Source organism: Ambystoma mexicanum, chromosome 3q (genome assembly GCF_040938575.1).
Source record: "Ambystoma mexicanum isolate Mex_15411 chromosome 3q, UKY_AmexF1_1, whole genome shotgun sequence".
Lineage (NCBI taxonomy): Eukaryota > Metazoa > Chordata > Amphibia > Caudata > Ambystomatidae > Ambystoma > Ambystoma mexicanum.
Genome location: NC_090926.1, coordinates 253,586,470 through 253,603,860, shown reverse-complemented (window position 1 = coordinate 253,603,860; position 17,391 = coordinate 253,586,470). Strand labels below are relative to the sequence as shown.

Here is a 17,391-nt window from a genome sequence, read left to right as displayed (position 1 = left end):
CAGATCACTTGGGGGGATGGTGGAAAGAGGACCATGGACTAGGAGTACAGTAGTCACTAGAGTGAGTAGCTTTCCGTTACTGTTACGCCCTATCCTTTTTGGCCGATACTGCATAGGCAATTACAAACCGAGAGGGGGAATATCACGGACTGCCTAAGGTGGCATTTAAGCAATAACATATTGATGCACCAATGTTTACATACTACAAAGGGAGTAGGGCCACAAAGCTGCCTGCCACGATTTTTTGCGATGCAGTTACCTCAGACTCGGATGCCAACCAATCCAGAATCCTTTAGACAGATTTCATGGAGGAATGAACACCACACCCCGCATCCCACTGCCCAGGGGGAAGGTGGGCCGAAAAACAACGGAAGGTAGGGAGCAGGGTCTTCGGAGGATTCACATGGAGCAGAAAGTAGATAGCAGCATAGAAAGAAGTGACTATCAGTGGACTTACGGACATGGCGCACCACCAACAACCAACCACCTGCCCCCACCCTTGTCCCCCAAAGGCTTGCTGAATGGCAGAGAAATATCTCTGAGAACCAGGAAAAACTCATTGATCTAATGAGAACTGTGGAAAAAAGCAAGATCATAAGAAGGAACACAGATAAGTTAATGGAGCCAAATAGCAGGCTGGTTACACATGAAAGAAGGAAAATGCAGGACTATTAAGTATGCTAGAGGCCACAGCAGTGAGGAGGAATCAGGGCATCAGGAGAACCGCGAGGGTGCTTCGGAAGCCTACGCAAGAGCGAGTGCTGTAAGGAACAGGAAAACCAGGCAGTGCAGGAAACTGTTGACAGTTCAGACAGGAAAACAATAGAGCGCGGACAAGGAGAGGTGGAGATGGGAGCAGGGCAGTGTGAAGCAGCTAGAGACGAGAGGGTGAGAAACAGGAAAACCAAGCAAAGCTCCGACCCGACAGTACGATTGAGAGGGTAGGACCAGACCGACAAAACAAGTCTGGAAAATAATGAGCAAGAGTACCTTTGAGAGACTGAAAGGAACCACCTAAGATCTACCGAAAGATTTTTCTATGTTATTTCAACATGTATATCCTTGGACTGGTGACTAGCTCCCCTAAGAAGAAATGACTCACTGTAACAATCTTTCTATGTATTCTTCTCCCACAGATTCCTCATCTGATAGATATCCTCATCCAGCTCTGCAGCTTCGGAAAACTTCGACAGGGGACGTAGTGGATCTCAACTCAACCGTCGATACATCTTCCTCGATCGTCGGCTCTGGATGTGATGTCAGGCATTGTACATGTACTGTGTCACTATGCCCCATGCCGCAGTTCTCCCTTTTTTCCCTCTGCCACAACACTGCAGAGGAAACGATGGGAGACTAGGCTAATCAGCCTACAAAAACTTTAAAAAGGGAAACATCCCAGAAACGAAAAAGCTTTGAAAAAGCTTTCTTTTTATTATTATAATTTATTTTTTAAAGAGTCAATGGATTTTAGTTTTTTTTAAAGCAAAGGACTAGCCACATATGAGCAGTCACATCAGAGCCATCAACAGGCATCTCTTCACTTAGATCGGTGCCCCAAGCCAAAAGAACTTTGAGCGGGGACGGGAGGGAGGTGCAATGAGGAATCTGCTGGAGAAGAATCCATAGAAAGATCATTATGATTAGTAATTTCTCCTTCAATGGATTGCTTTTCTCCTGCAGATTCCTCCTCTGAAAAATTCCCCAAGCAGTTAAGATGACAGAGGTGGGCAGAAAGTGTTACAGTAGCAGATTTTGCAGCACTGCCCTACCAAAAGGTGCGCCAGCCCTGTGGGCAACATCCAGACAATAGTGTCTAGTAAATGTGTACAAGCATGACCAAGTGGTCGCATGACAAATGTCCCTAATGGAGACTCCTCTCTGTAAGGCTATAGAGGCCGATACTCTTTTTGTCGAGTGTGCCCTGATGCCTGAAGGAAGCTCTTTGCCTGCAGATTGGTAGCACTTTGTGATACAAAGGATGATCCACTGCGATAGAGTCTGCTTAGTAGACCTTTCCGCGACAAAGAATTGGCCATGAACCGCTGGTCAGATTTCCGGAACTCTTAAGTCCTAGCGACATAAAAGCTCAAATTGCTCTTTTGGGTCTAAGCAATGGAAGCGCTCCTCCTCCTTAGAGGGATGTGGTGAAGGGTAGAAAACCATTAGGCCTATGGCCTGAGAAAGGTGGTATTCAGATACCACTTTATGTTATGATATGGCATTTGTAACACATCTATTCACAAGTGTTTCAAGGCACGACGCAGCAAGTGAGGGGGCACAGAGGGAAGACAGAGACTGCAATCCTATTAGGCCAAGTGACATTCAGATCGAGACAGTGCAGGGGAAGGGGAAGGGGAAAAGTGCGGAATGGGAGAGAAGTGGGGACAGTGCAATACATGGGATAATAGAATAAATAGAACAAATAAAAAAATAAAAAATAATGAGAAGTAGGGCCAGCTGGTGGCAAGTACAAGGGTAAGTGCAAACATCAGGTGTCAAGTGCAGGTGGGGGACTTTAGGGGTATGAAAACAGTCCCCAAGTGTGGGGGTTGCCAGGGAGGCAGTGCAGGTGTGTCACTGACTGGTGAGGGGAACCTGGGCCCGAGATCAGAGGGTGGCCAGGTAACCAGTGCAGGTTCAGCCAGGAATTCAACAGGGTAGAGGAGGAGAGAAAGCAGAAGCAAAGAGGAAGGTTTTGAGGTGCTTCCGGAACCCGAGGTGGTTCTCCTCAAGCTTCAGTGAGGCAGGGAAGCTGTTCCAGAGGGAGGCCACAGCCGAAGAAAGATCTACCACCAACTTGTTGCTTGGAGAAGTGACTGACCCTGAGGGAGTTGGAGGCGGATGAGCGAAGAGCTCGAGAAGGAAGATATTTAGGAAGAGAGAGTTGAAGGTATTGATGCCCCAGAAGGCCTTGTGGACAATGCAGGGGGTTTTGAACTTAATACTCGCAGCCACTGGGAGCAAGTGAAGAGATTTCAGTCCTGGAGAGATCCGAACCCTGGGCTTGACGGCAAGGACAAGTCTCGCTGTCCTCTTTTGGATGAGTTGCAGAGGGCGGAGACTAGAGGCAGGCAGATTTAGAAAGAGGCTGTTGCAATAGCCCAGCCTAGAGAGAACCAGAGCTCTGGAGACAGTGAGCTTCTGGGGGAAGGAGGGGAAAGGAAGAATACCTCTGGGGAGGTGCAGTTGGTAGTGTGACTTGGAGACATCAGAGATGTGAGGAGAGAAGGAGAGTGTGGAGTCGAAGATGCCCCTTGAGGTTTTTAGCCTTGCAGGTGGGAGCAGGAAGAGGGCCAAGAGAGGCCAGCCAGAGAGTGACAGGAAAGGAGGGAGCGGGTGTGCCGATGAGAAGAATCTCAGTCTTACTGGCATTAAGGCAGAGATCATTGGCGGTACACACCTCCTGGATAGCAGACAGACAAGATGAGAGACGGAGAAGAGGTTGCTGAAGGTAACCTGAAAATGAGTGGAGTGTCATCTGCATAGCACTGAAAGTTGGGGCAGAGAGTGGCAATGCGGTGAGCAAGAAGTGCCAGATATTGGTTGAACAGCCAGGGAGAGAGGTTAGACCCCTGGGGGACACCACAGGTAGAGATTGGGATAGAGGAAAGGAAGGACCCAAGTTGGACCTGGGAGGGTCGGTCAGAGAGGAAAGAAGTCAGCCACGCCAGGGCCTGACCTATAATACACAGGTTATCGCGGAGACGGTTGAGCAGGATGGCATGGTTGACCGCGTCAAAGGCAGAAGAGAGATCAAGTAAGATGAGGACACAGGGGGTATTGGAGTCAAGGTTGGAGAGCAGGTCTTCACTGATGTTCAGGAGATCAGTTTCCGTGCTTTTGGCAGCTCTGAAGCCAGACTGATGGTCATGAAGACAAACAACAGATTCAGTGCAGAGATTAAGCTGGGAGATGGCCAGCTTTTCCAGGAGTTTGCCCAGGAAGGGAGTGATGGAGATTGGCGATAGTTAGTCGGGCAGGACGGGATGGCAGAGGGTTTCTTAAGAAGAGGGTCACAAGGCAGTGCTTCAGGGCGGATGGGAGGACTCCAGTGGCGAAGGAGTGATTGCAGAAGTCGGCCAGAGCAGGAGCCAGGGGAGTCAATGTGGTCCTTGATGGTTTTGGAGGAACAGAGATTAACCTGTTTTGATGAGACTTTCATAGATCGGACTTGTCTAGAAACCGCGTCAGGGGAGAACAGGGGAAAGGCAGAGGAGGGAGTAGAGGTGGCCGAAGAAGGGCCAGAGGAAGAGCGGGGGAAAAAACGGGTTTTACTTTAGGGGAATCCTTCTCCTGAAAGAACCGAAGCAATGGGGGCTTGCAACACAAGGCCTGAAGTTTGCTGGCTAAAGTAATCGCAACCAGAAAGGCTGTCTTCAAGGATAGCAGCCATAATTAACAGGAACATATGGGCTCAAATGGAGCCGCCATCAAAAACGTTAGAACCATATTCGAATTCCAGTCTGGGACAACAAAGAGTTGGCAGAGACCTATTTACAAGGTACTTCAGGAAATGGGCCATAACTGGAATCGTGAAGAAGGATCCAGGGACCTTTTAAACCCAGACAAGGCGCCAAATATTCTTTGGCTGTGGTGACTTAAAGGCCCGCTGAGGCCAGCGACAGAAGGAACTCCATCACTGCAGTGGTGGGGCAAGAGATTGGGTCAATCTTGCGTTTCCTGCACCACACCTCAAATCGTCTCCACCTACACACGTACAATGACCTGGTAGATGGTCTGCGAGCAGCCAGCAACACCTCATCAGAGAGGTCCCAGTCATCATACCTCATCCGCTCAAGATCCACGCACGTAGGTTGGACTCTGGGGTTGGGTGAAGTACCCGGCCTTCCCACTGGGTCAGGAGATCTGGGCAATGAGGCAACCAGCGAGGTGGACAGATTGTCAGATCCAAGAGGTCGGAGTACCAAGTTCTACTCGCTCAGTCTGGGGCGTTCAAGATCATGGTTGCCGAAACCTCTTCAACCTCCTGAGAACCCATTTGTATTTCTTTATTTGTATAGCGCGGCTGGCCCGGGGGCCTCTGGGCGCATGGGATGATGGGAACCGGGAGGGAAGGCCTTAGTGGAGAGGGAAGGTCCAATAAGCCATAAATGCATCCCCCAGGGCGCCCTTCGCGGCAAATTCCCTCAATCAAAACTGTCTGTACTTTCTGGACTCCGTGCATCACAGATCCACTGATAGGGTACCCCAGCGAAAGAAGACCTCCTCTAGGTTTTCCTGGCACACTTCCCACTCGTGTGATACCGCGCTCTACCTGCTCAGAGCATCCGCCAAGCCGTTCTCTCTCCCCGCCAGATGAACTGCTGTGACCGAGATATGGTTATCCAGCAACCACAGCTGCATCGCCTCTCTGCAGAGGGGGAGAGTGTGCATGCCACCCTGCTTGTTCAGGTAGTGCATGGCCACTGAGTTGTCTGTCAGAATCAGGACATGCGTTTCTTTGAGAGACGGGGTGAAAGCATTCAGAGCTAACCTGATGGCTCGCAACTCCAGCCTGTTGATGTGCCACATGGCTTCTATCGCTGAACAAAGGCTGCTCACCTGCAACTCCTCGTAGTGAGCGCCCCAACCCTTCAGGCCCGAGTGGTCACAGATGCGTCTCTGAGGACACAGAGGCCAGAAGGACTCCCCCACCATGAGATTGTTGCCGACCGTCCACCAGGTGAGGTCGTCAACCACTGACCTGGACACCCTGAGGGGATCAGCGAGGGCCCGAGACCACCGACTTCTCAGGAGCCACCGAAGGGATCCTACGTGCAACCTGGCCTCTGGCACTAGAAAAATACATGAGGCCACGAGACCAGAGGTGGAGGAAGGAAGCCACTGGTAATGTGGTGTGGTTCCAAAACAAATCCACCATCTGTGTTATGCTGTTGGCTCTCTGCTCAGGAGGGAAGGCCTTCCCTACCAGAGTGCCTAGAACTGCTCCGATGAACTGGAGCATTTGGACGGGTCTCACGTGCGACTTCTTCAAATTCAAGGAGAAGCCCAGCTTGTGCAGTAGTAGGCAGGTGTCCTCTAGATGAGACAAAACATGTCCTGATGACTTCCCTCGTATCAGCCAGTTGTCCAAGTAGGGGAATACATGTACTCTGGATCTCCTGAGGTGAGCCGCGATTACCACCATGACCTTGGTGAAGACCAGGGGCGGACTGGCCTATAGGGAACTCTGGAGATTTCCCGGTGGGCCTCTGCATCCTGGGCCTCTTGTGTGTGGGATTTCCAAATTTCCTCATAAGAAAAGCATTGGGCTTGCTAAAAATGTGTCATATCGGGCCGCTTTGAACATTATTTCCAGGGCCTCTTTTGGTCCCCAGTAATTATTTCCAGGGCCTCTTTTAGTTCCCAGTCCACCCCTGGTGAAGACCCTTGGTGCGGAGGTCAACCCAAAGGGAAGCACCTTGAACTGATAGTGCTTGTCCCCTATGAGGAACCTCAGGAACTTCCTGTGCTTTTGTTGCATCGGCACATGGATATAAGCGTCCTGCAGATCTATTGACACCAGCCAGTCCTCAAGTTCGAGAGAGCAGAGAATTTATATCAGCGTCACCATCCTGAATTTGTCCTTCCTTAGGGACCTGTTCAAGGCCCTGAGGTTCAGAATGGGGCGCAGACCTCCTCCCTTGTTGGGTACCAGGAAATAATGGGAATACCAACCTGATCCCCCTCTGCTCAGGAGGTACCTCTTCCAAGCCAGCCTTCAGCAACAAGGCTCTTAGTTCTTCCTGGAGCTACTTTCCCGGTTGGATTGGGGGAGGTTGGGGTCTGTCCAGAAGTTTTCTTAAAAAGGGCAGACAACCCCACTAAAAGAGCTGTAGAGCCCAGGCAACAGAGGTAATCTCCTGCGACTGGGGCAAATGCCCTGCCACCTGTCCACCAACCTGTAAGTTGTGGGTGGGCAAATCAAAGCAGCTTAGAGGGCGGAGCTGCTGCTGCTTGCTGGCCTCTCGAAGCTCCTCTGCCCCTTTCGGTGCGCAAGAAACACCTCTGCTCCTGCCTGGCCTGTGTGAGCTGCGCCTTTCTGCTGTAAGGCACATGGCGCCAATAGCCTGTGCCTCTAGAGGGAAAGCTGATGACAGGTTTGGCTGGCTGCGCAGCTAGGACTAGTGATTTTACGGCTAATTTTGACTCTTAACTTGTCCAAAGAGTCTTCAGCATTCTGGCCGAAAAGGAATTCTCCTTCAAAAGACATGTCCAGAAGCCTATTCTGAACATTTGGCGAGAAGCCAGAGGTTTTAAGATACGCTTGTCTTCTCAGGACTACTGCTGTTACCTTCGAATGGTCACGCAGTCTGCCACATCCAAGCCCGTTTGCAGCAACTGCCTTGCCACTTCCTTCCGATCTGTAAAAATCCCTCCCGCATTGCACCTTCAGGGACGTACTCAGCCGCAAGCGTCACAGCTTTCCATTAGCCAAAGGAGTATTTTACCAATATGCAGGCTATACATTAGTGGTTTTTAGCACCATGCTGCCACAAGTAAAACCTTCTCGATCTGGGGGCACTTTAGAAGTGGAGGCCGCAGTTCAGGCAGATATTGTGGCTTCCTGTAGCACAAGCCATTCCGAAGAAGGGTGCAAAGCCAGAAATAATTGGTCTCCCCTCACCGGCCTGTACTTCCCCGTAAAGGTAGAGCTAACTAGGGGAATTTAACAGGGATACTGCCACAAGGAGGACAGGGGATCAGAAATTGCTGTAGTGGCATATTGTGTTCTGTCACAGGACCCTTGTCTAGTATGTCCATCAGTTCGTAGGCCCGATTGGCACTGACGCTGACTTAAGACCTATGGTGTCTACCACCCTTTCCACTAGGGCACTGAACTTACACAAGTATGAGAGTAGGGCGGGCCCTGTTGGAGCTCTGGAGACATGTCTAGGCCACTGGCATCATATAGCCCTTGGGCCAGTGCCAACAAGTCTGCCTGATTGTTGAATAAATCCATGACTCCTGCCCCAGTATATATGGGATCTATGTCCCTTTCATCTTCGCCCTGGCCGGCGCCGAAAATCGACATCATTGACTCGAAAAATACTTACCTGCAGAGTGGGCCAAAGGACTTTGCGCAGATGGTATCTTACGTTGCCATCAAAATAGTTGTCGGAACCAATCAGGGTTTGGGTACCACCGTGATATCGGGAATGTCAGCGTCTCGAAGGCTTCTGGAAGGACTGGGCATCAAGGGTTTCTGCAACTTTCTTGGCATCGAGCTGAAGGTTTCTCCAACATCGATTGTGTCAACAGTTTGGCACATGAGGGTTCGGGAGTACCGGCACTGCTTCCGCCACCAAGGCATAGTGTTTGGAGGGTGCACCCGCACCTGCAGCAGCCTGTGTTTTAAACATAGCCAGCATTTGGCTCTTGAAATCTTCCCACTCCTCTCGAGTGTTGGCCCCAGCCGAGGGCTTACCTTTCTCTGCGACTAGCTGGACTCGTGTCAACGACGGTGGCGCTGCTTCTTCTTGTGTGAAGAAAACAAGGGAGAGTGGCTACTTGAGTGCGACTGCTTTTTAGCATTCCATTGGTGCCTTTCCTTCCCCTTTTCGGGGGTGGTTCCTTCAGTCTCATCCTTGGAGGACCAATGATCGACCAGGCCAGGGATTTCGGGGGTGGTTGGCCCAAATCCTGTTTGGCCGATGCTCGCGCTGGGACTTAGAGTGCCTTTTGGTGCACGAGGCACATCCCTCGTGATTCTTCCCCAGACACCACAGTCATGGGGGTTGGTCATCAACATTTTGGCATGACAGTCGGTCCACCTTTTAAAACCCAATATCCGGGGAGCGTACATTGTGGTCAAAGTTTATTTTTTAGAAAAACTTGTTATACGTTTTTGACAAAAACAGAGTCAAAGCCTCTGGTCGTGTTCCTCACAGCAGCGTGTCGAGGTATGAGGCATGGGGTGTAGTGAAGCAGTATATGTATGACGCCTGACATCACGTCTGGAGCCGACGATTGACCAACGAGCAAGACGAATCGACGGCCAAGTCGAGGTCCACAACGCCACCTGTCGAAGTTTTCCAAAGCAGCAGAGCTGGATGAGGATATCTATAAGATGAAGAATCTGCGAGAGAAAAGCAATCCATTGTAAATCCCTTTTTGTGATAAGTAGTCACTAATTCTCTCAAACAAAGACAGTAATTTAGAGTTATTTATTGTTACTCGTACACAAGGGTGGAGCAATAGGTCTAGGGGTGGATCCCTAAGTCTATCCCAAGTATTATCTGCGTCTTTAGAGTCACCCACCTCTTTTTTTTATACATTTTTTATTTAGGATCAACAAATGCATACCGTTACATTACTTCAGAGTCATCCTTCAGTGCAAGTGATGGATCTCGTTTGATTTTCTCCCTCTCTCCTCCCACTCCCCAACATCTAACAAACTTCAACAAAACAAACATACAGCACTTCCTTAGTATTGGCTCACAGTTCTGTTCGGGCCTGCAGTGATTTGAACAGCTTACTAAAATGGGGTGCGTCATTACGACTTTTGCTGGGGGAAAAGATAGTCCAGACTTTTAGGCGCTTACTTATTCTGCTCCCAATATTGTAGAAATGGCAGCCACATTGCGTTTATGTGCATGTGTGTGTGCGATTCAATTAAGGTTGCAGTAAGACTTTCCATGTCGTATATCTCCTTAGCCTTACGCAGCCATTCCCTTTTTTGTCAGAAGCATGCTACCCTTCCATTTTATTGTTAAGCATACCTAGGCTACTAAAAGTAGGTTCCTGGGCAAACGTGGCAAGACTAGGTATTGGTCTTCTACGAGCTTGACGCCAAACAAGGCAAGGGCGGGCGGGGGGTTTTCCGCCCTCCTGATTCCCGCTATGTCGTGGATCCAGGCCAGGATTTCCTTCCAGTAAGTTTGGGCCTTGGGACAACCCCACCATTGGTGCCAGTAGCTGCTTAGTTTAGTTTAGTTTAGTTTATTATTTGTATAGCGCCGCCTGGCCCTAGGGCATCCAGGCGCTTGCGATGAATACAACAAGAATAATGAATACAACAAGAATAATGCAGCAGAAATGTACAAATCGATTACATATTTACAAATTTACAGTCTTGGTGCATGCTAGTGCGGTAGGGCTAGGCAGTTTCTTTGGATAGAAGCCAAGTTTTGGTGTTGTGTCTAAATCTGTGAAAGGACGGTTCTGATCTCAGCTCGAGTGGAAGTGAATTCCAAAGTTTGGAGGCAAGCACGGGGAAGCTGGAGCCACCTGCTTTTTGGAGCTTAAATCTTGGGATATTTAAGCAGTGTGTTTGAGCTGATCTGGTAGGGCGCGCTGGGGTGTGGTGCTTGAGGTTGTCGGATAGGTATCTGGATGCTTGGTTAGCTAGGCATTTGTGTGTGAGTGAGATGGTTTTATATTCAATTCTTTGTGGTATGGATAGCCAATGGCAGGTGCGTCTGGCGTCCGAGATGTGTTCTTGTTTGGGTATGTTCAGGGCTGCTCGCAAGGCGTTGTTTTGTATGACTTGTAGTTTGTTGATGTTTTTCTGACTGGTTCCCAAGTATAGCGCATTGCAGTAGTCAACTTTGGAAAGGACTAGCGCTCTGGCTAAGGTGATGCAGTTGGATGGTGAGAGGTAAGGTCTGCTGGCATTGATAAGTTTACAAGTGTAAGCAGTGGCTGAAGAGATGGAGTTGATCTGTCTTGTCAGTGTGAGGGAGGAGTCGAGGTAGATTCCTAGGGTTTTGACGCTGTTAGAGACGGTGATGTTATTGCCGTCTATGGTGAATGCTTGATAGAGTTTGTCGAGTTTATTAAGTCTGGGTTGGGAACCTAGGAGGAGAAGCTCGGTCTTGTCGTCATTAAGGCATAGGCCATGCTTGGCCATCCATTCTTGTATAATGGAATAAATGTTGTTGAGAGCAGTGAGGTCGGTGGAGTAGTCGCCTGTTAAAGGGATCAGTATTTGGGTGTCATCTGCGTAGTTGGTGTAGATGACACCCAAGCGGTCCAGTATGTCAAAGAGGGGTTTCGTGAATACATTGTATAGAGTGGGGGAGACGCAGGAGCCCTGGGGGACACCGCAAGTGACTGGGGCTGGGATGGCAGAGGCTGTGGGTGCGAAGACTCTCATGGATCTGTTGTTAAGGAAGGAATGGATCCATGCGTTGGCGTTATCTGAGAATTTGGCTGCTGAGGATAGATGTTTGCAGAGGATGTCGTGGTTGACCAGGTCGAAGGCGGCCGATAAGTCAAGGAGGAGAAGGAGGGCTAGTTTACCATTGTCTTTAATGTTGTCCATCTGTGTCTGCTAACCTGAGGGCTTATCCCCTGGTACATTTTCACTACTCTCGGCAGGGGGGGTTGGGGATAAGGTGCCATTGCATGAGCAGCCAGCATTTTTGTATTGGACCAAGATGGTGGAGTTCCAGACAGCTCTGTATACTGCAGCCCAAACCTCTTGGCTGTTGTCACAAACCAGGTCCCGAGTGAGTGAGTGAGTGAGTGAGTGAGTGAGTGAGTGAGTGAGTGAGTGAGTGAGTGAGTGAGTGAGTGAGTGAGTGAGTGAGTGAGTGAGTGAGTGAGTGAGTGAGTGAGTGAGTGAGTGAGTGAGTGAGTGAGAGAGAGAGAGAGAGAGAGAGAGAGAGAGAGAGAGAGAGAGAGAGAGACCCTCTGGAGCTCATGTGAGTGTTCAGAACGCTTTTCAATGGTATAAGACTTCTATGGGGGAGTTTATTCCACCGTAGATCTGTGCTCGTTAGCTGCAGGTATAGCAGTGGTTGGATCGATTGGCCTCGTTGAGCGCTTTCTAGCTCTTCCTTAGACAGGAAGGCCCCTTCCATCCAGATCTGCCCCGCCATAACCAGCCCTTGCTCATACTGTGGTTGGAAGCGGATTGGGTCGGCTAGAAGATCCCTAATTGTGGGCGCCCAAATACAGCTTAAGGGAGAAGGCCATGTGGTGACACCGCTGATATCTGGTTTCTTTTTCCCAAAGGTCTCACAATGCTGCTAGGATCCGGTGTTCACGCACTCTTCGCGGCATTGATTTGTGGGGTTGTGGGGGACCCAGAGCCACTTTCCCAGCGTGACTGGTGCGAAGTACCCATTTTCTAGGTTTACCCATTGCTTGTCCTCCGATTCCCTCATGTGGTCCAGTAACAACCTCATAAATGTCCGGGTACGCCATACCCCCCTTGTTTTTTGGGAGGGTCATTGTCTTGTAGGCAATGCAAGGCCTTTTCTCTTCCCACAGAAAAGTCAACGGAGTGTGCTTAAGAGTCTGGAAGCGTTATCGGGAGGGACTGGAAGAGGAAGAGCAACCGCGGAAGCACATTCATTTAAATTGTCGTGAACCTTCCCGCCCAAGAGAGTTTGTTTTTACCATTTTGAATGTTCCTTTAATCGCTGTCTAGAGTGCGGCGAAATTAGCCTGGTACAGGTCCCCTAACTGCTTTGTGATTGTTACCCCCAAGTATCAGATGTTATCGTGATTCTGCTTCAGACCCCAACTTTTCAATAGGTTGGCTGAAAGGGTTCCAACATTCTTCAGCGGTAAGATAACTGTTTCGCTTAGGGTTACACTAAAACCTGAGTGGGTCCCCTATTCTTCCATTGCGGCTAACAGTGATGGGATGGACCGGGATGGGTGCATCAGATGACCTGAGACATTGTCTGCAATCAGCGCTAACTTGTATTACTTCCCAAATTTAATAATCCCCGTAATTGAAGCATTTTCCCAGATGTATTGGGCTAGAGGCTTCATCACCAGTGCAAGAATTAAGGGAGATAAGGGACAGCCCTGCCTGGTCCCCCGGCTCAGTGCAAAAGTGGGGATGGAGTCCGACACCGTAGACCACCGCCTTTGCTTGCGTGTTGCGATATAGAGCTTGTGCCCCTGTAATCCAGCTGTCTCCCAGGTTAGTTTTCTGCAAGACTTGCAGCATAAACGGCCACTCCACCTTATCGAATGATCTTTCAGCATCCACAGAAACCAGGGTGGGTTAGGTTCATGAACGTCGATTGACGCTATTAGATCTAGTGTTTTGTGGATGTTGTCTGAACCCTGCCGCCCTTTCACGCAGCCGACCTGGTCATTGTGTATAAGCCTTGGCAGAACCCCGCTTAGCCTCTTGGCAATGGAACTGCCATAGGTCTTGGCATCAACGTTTAGCAGGAGATTGGCCTGTACGAACCACATTCCACCCTGTTCCTCCGTTACTTGGGGAGAACGATGATTCGAGCTTCTGTGAAGGATGCTGGGGCCTGGGTATTTTCCATGATATAATTGAAAAGAAGGGTCAAGAAGGGAGCTAATGCCCCGCTAAAGGTCTTCTAAAAGGCTGGGGTGAAGCAGTCTTGCTCTTGTGCCGATCCTGCCTTTAAGTTTGATATCGCAGCGCTGACCTCCTCTGCAATTATGGGGGCACTTAATGGGCCTCAAGGGTTTCACTATGTTTTCATGGGTGGATGCGCAATCTGAGGTGTACAATTGTTCGTAGAACTGGGCAAAGCGGGCAGTGATTTCAGTGGATTTGTTCAGCGTTGCCACCTCCCCCTCACTGGATCTTTTATTTTATATACAGCTCTTTCGGATCTACGCCCTCTCAGTTTGGCTGCTTATAGAGTGTGAGCCTTGTCCCCTTTTTCATAAAACTTTTGTTTGACAAACCAGAAGGAACAAGTTACTTACCTGTAACTGTTGTTCTCCAGCATGGGTCGGGCATGGATTCACATGCTCATGAATATTCCCCGTCAGGCTGTGAATCCTCGGTAAAGAAAAAAAATATTGAGCTCCCACGGTTGGAACAAATGGAAAAGTCCTTTGATGAAATACTTGACCAGACGGTGTGACCATAACGACGACCGTCCCGGAGTTCTGGTGTAGCGGGAGATAGCCACCAGATGAACCTTGATGGAGGCATGAGCCAGCCCTGCTTTGGCCAGCGACAGCAAATACGGCAGCACCTGTGGAGCCGTAATCCGTAGAGGGTCGATCTTCTATGCACTGCACCAGATGGCGAACCTCTTCCACTTATGTCCATAGCATTTCAGTGTAGACAAAGCCCTGCCCTTGGCAAGCACCTCCTTGCAGTCCGCCGGGATATCGTATCCTCCAAACTCTAGCGCTGCAGGTCGTGGTGTAGGATCACGCCTCCTTCTTTGGCGAGGAATTCTGCGACCACCGGAAGCTTGACTGAAGGGGACGCTGACAAGTCCAGAAGGTCCAGGTACCATATCTGTCTCGGCCACGCCAGTGCAACGAGAATCATCCTGCACCGGGACCGTCTGAGTTGATTGACTAGTCGAAGAAGCAACGGAGGGAACGCATATAGGAACAGGCCGTCCCAGGGGGAATGAGAATGCGTCCCCCATGCTCCCTGGCTGGGGAAACCTGCTGGAGAACCTCTGGCACTTGGTGTTCATCGCCGTCTCAAACAGATCGATGTGGGGATTGCCCCAGCGACGTAACAGAAGATCCACTTGGTCCTGCCGAGCTCCCACTCATGGCAAGAGCGCAGCTCCCTCCTGAGGGAGTCAGCAATGGTGTTCTTCACTCCTGCCAGATTAAACGGCATGAGGAACATCCCCTGGGCAATGGCCCAGTGCCATAGGTCCTGCGCCTCTCTGGAGAGCGCTGGGGATCTGGTGTCCCCCTGCTTCCGGATATAGAACATTGTGGTGGAGTTTTCCGTGAAGACCTGTATCACCTTGCCCTTGAGGGACGGAAGGTAAGACTATTGGGCCCAAAACACTGCCCGCAGCTCCAGTACGTTGATATGCAACGACTTCTTCTTCAGCAGCCACAGGCTTCTTCGGTGGAGACTTCCGGTGTGCGCGCCCCAACCTTCCAGGGAGGCGTCCGTCGTGACCGTCTCCTGATGAGGTGGTGCCTGGAAGGCTGCGCCTGCCGACAAATGCGCGCAGACTTCCCACCACCGTATCGCTCGACAGAAACTCTTGTCGAGAGGTATCTTCTCCTCGAAGCTTCCCAATACCTGAATGCAACGGGCATCGAGGAACTCTTGAAATGACCGCATCCACAGCCTGCACAGCCGAATGAGGTATATGCATGACGACATGGCGAGAAGGGACTTGATGGACCTCACCCATGCGATCTTCAGGGTAAACAGACGTTGTACCTTGCCCAGGATGGGTGCTATCCTCTCCTCCGACGGAGACGCCAGGCACAACACAGTGTTGAGCCGAGACCCCAGAAATACCACGTCTTGCGATGGCACCAAGCAAGATTTTGCATAGTTCACCGAGAACCCCAGCTCCGTCAGCAGCTGGACGGTTTCCGATGCGTGTGCGGCGGCAATCTCCCTCGATTTCGCTTGGATGAGTCAGTTGTCCAGGTAGGGGTAAACGTGGATCCCTCGTAGACGATGCCCCGCCGCCACTGGCGCCAGGCACTTGGTGAAAACCCTTAACGCAAACTTCAATCCGAACCACGAAGCGCAGAAACTTGCAGTGCCCCTTGTGAATGGGGATGTGAAAGTAGGCATCCTCCAAGTCCAGCGACGATAGGAAATTCCCTTCTTCCAGCTCTCCTAGCATGTGCTGAAGGGTGACCTTTCGAAACCTCTGGGATCTGATGTACTTGTTCAGACGGCGGAGGTCTAGGATGGGCCTCCAACCGCCCATCTTCTTGACGAGGAAGTACGGAGAGTACACTCTGGAGCCCTGGAGCCTCTTTGGAAAAATCACCATCACGCCCTTCTTCAGCATGGCCCGCAACTCCAGCAGAAGATGAGGGATGTGGTTTTCCTGCCTGGCCACTGGTGGTATGTGAGGACACTTTCGTTGGAATTCCAGGGTGTGTCAGTGGGTCAGAGCGTCCATCACCCAACAGTTGGTGGAGATGGACGGTGTCTCCATGGGCCAAAGCGTCCAGCACCCAACGGTCAGTGGAGATGGAATTTGTTAGGCAGAATCCTATGCAGTTCCCTTAGGGAGCACTACAGAAGATTAGGACTACAGGTGAGAGCAATAAATTCCATTTGGTATCAGTCTGTATCACAAAGATTTAGTTGGTAGCTGTGGCTGAGCAGTCAGACTTATCTCAAGAGGGAGATGAGCAGTATTCAGGGTTTACACAATAGGCCTACAGTACTATGGCACAAGGAAACACTGACCAAAGCTTTGTATTAAAAAGTAGATATATATTTATTTTATACACTTCTAGTAAAACATATTTATCACAGTCATCAAGCAAGTTAAACTAAGTCCAAGAACAATATACACACTCCCTAGTTAAATTGTAGACCAAGTGAACCAGAGTGAAAACTGAGCAAAACGGCACAGTGAAAACCACACAAGGGATACTCTAGCAATTTCTCACAAGGAAGGGAAAGCACAAGTTATATAGAAATAGCTTCTTACACACCCTAGCAACACTTCCCATAAATGTGTGAACAAGATTAAGCAAGCCAGTGCATCAGTATAGAAAATACTTAAATGAAAACTGAGCAAAATGGCATTTCACAAGGTTTAGAAAGGGGAAGAAAAGAAAAGGGTAGTTATAAGAAGTAGGTGCACCAACACAGTTCTAGTTGAGAAGCAATCTAAAGAAGGCAGTTCTAACAAATGTAGCCAGAGTCAGTAGGCCTGTGCCAGAGGCAGTGGTACAGGGCAAGGGCCCAGGAGCAAAATGTTCTTGTAGCTGCAGTCAGGTCTTTGCTTAACTATTTCGAAAAGGTGAATGTAGAAGGTGAAAGACAATGTTAAGAGAGGGGCGGCCAACCCAACAGGTAGGAAAGGATTTAAAACATCTTTAGTGCTACTGCGAAGAAAGGGTGGCCTGGCGGAACAATGTACCTTTAAAATGAAGAAGTGGCTCCTGTGGTGGTGGTTGTTCCTGGTGGTTCCTGCAGTTCGGGGGATCTAGCAGAGGAAGAGAGGCTCTCGTCGTGGAGGAAGGTTTGAGTTACTGCACTACCCAGGGATGAAACCAGCCGCGGTGCTGCCCGACGAATAAAAGGTACGCTCCTTTAAATCGCGGTCCAGGTTGAATTGGTACCTGGCTATCCGGCCTCCGAGTACAGGGTACTGGTGATTCGACCAAGGCAGGTCCAGGAAGGCGATTGGCAAACTGGTTGGCCCCACCAGCTCAAGGGAAGAAGGCTCTTGCAGATGAAGATCTCTCGTCGTGTGGAGAAAAGTGGTGAGACGCTGCAGCAGGGCTTCACCGGTGGTTTAGTCGTTGCGGATGTCTTTGGCTTCTCTCCTCTTCGGCTTCTTAGTTTCAGTGGCGACGTCTTGCTCTTCCAGTCCTCAGGACCCCGCTTTTATGCAAAAAGAGCCACATTCATACAGCCTAGCTGTCACTCACACAGCGAAGTGGTCATCCTTGGCGGGAGACCCTCCAGCCTATCAGGATAGAGTGCGACATGGGTTGCTGGGGCAACCCTGTCCAGGTGTCCTA

At 50.1% G+C, this 17,391-nt stretch overlaps 1 protein-coding gene across 4 annotated transcripts in view; it reads right to left on the bottom strand.

Annotated features, from left to right (window-relative positions):
• BAZ2A (bromodomain adjacent to zinc finger domain 2A) overlaps positions 1 to 17,391 on the bottom strand; it is a 2,136,751-nt gene that overhangs the window by 658,726 nt on the left and 1,460,634 nt on the right. The window lies entirely within an intron of this gene.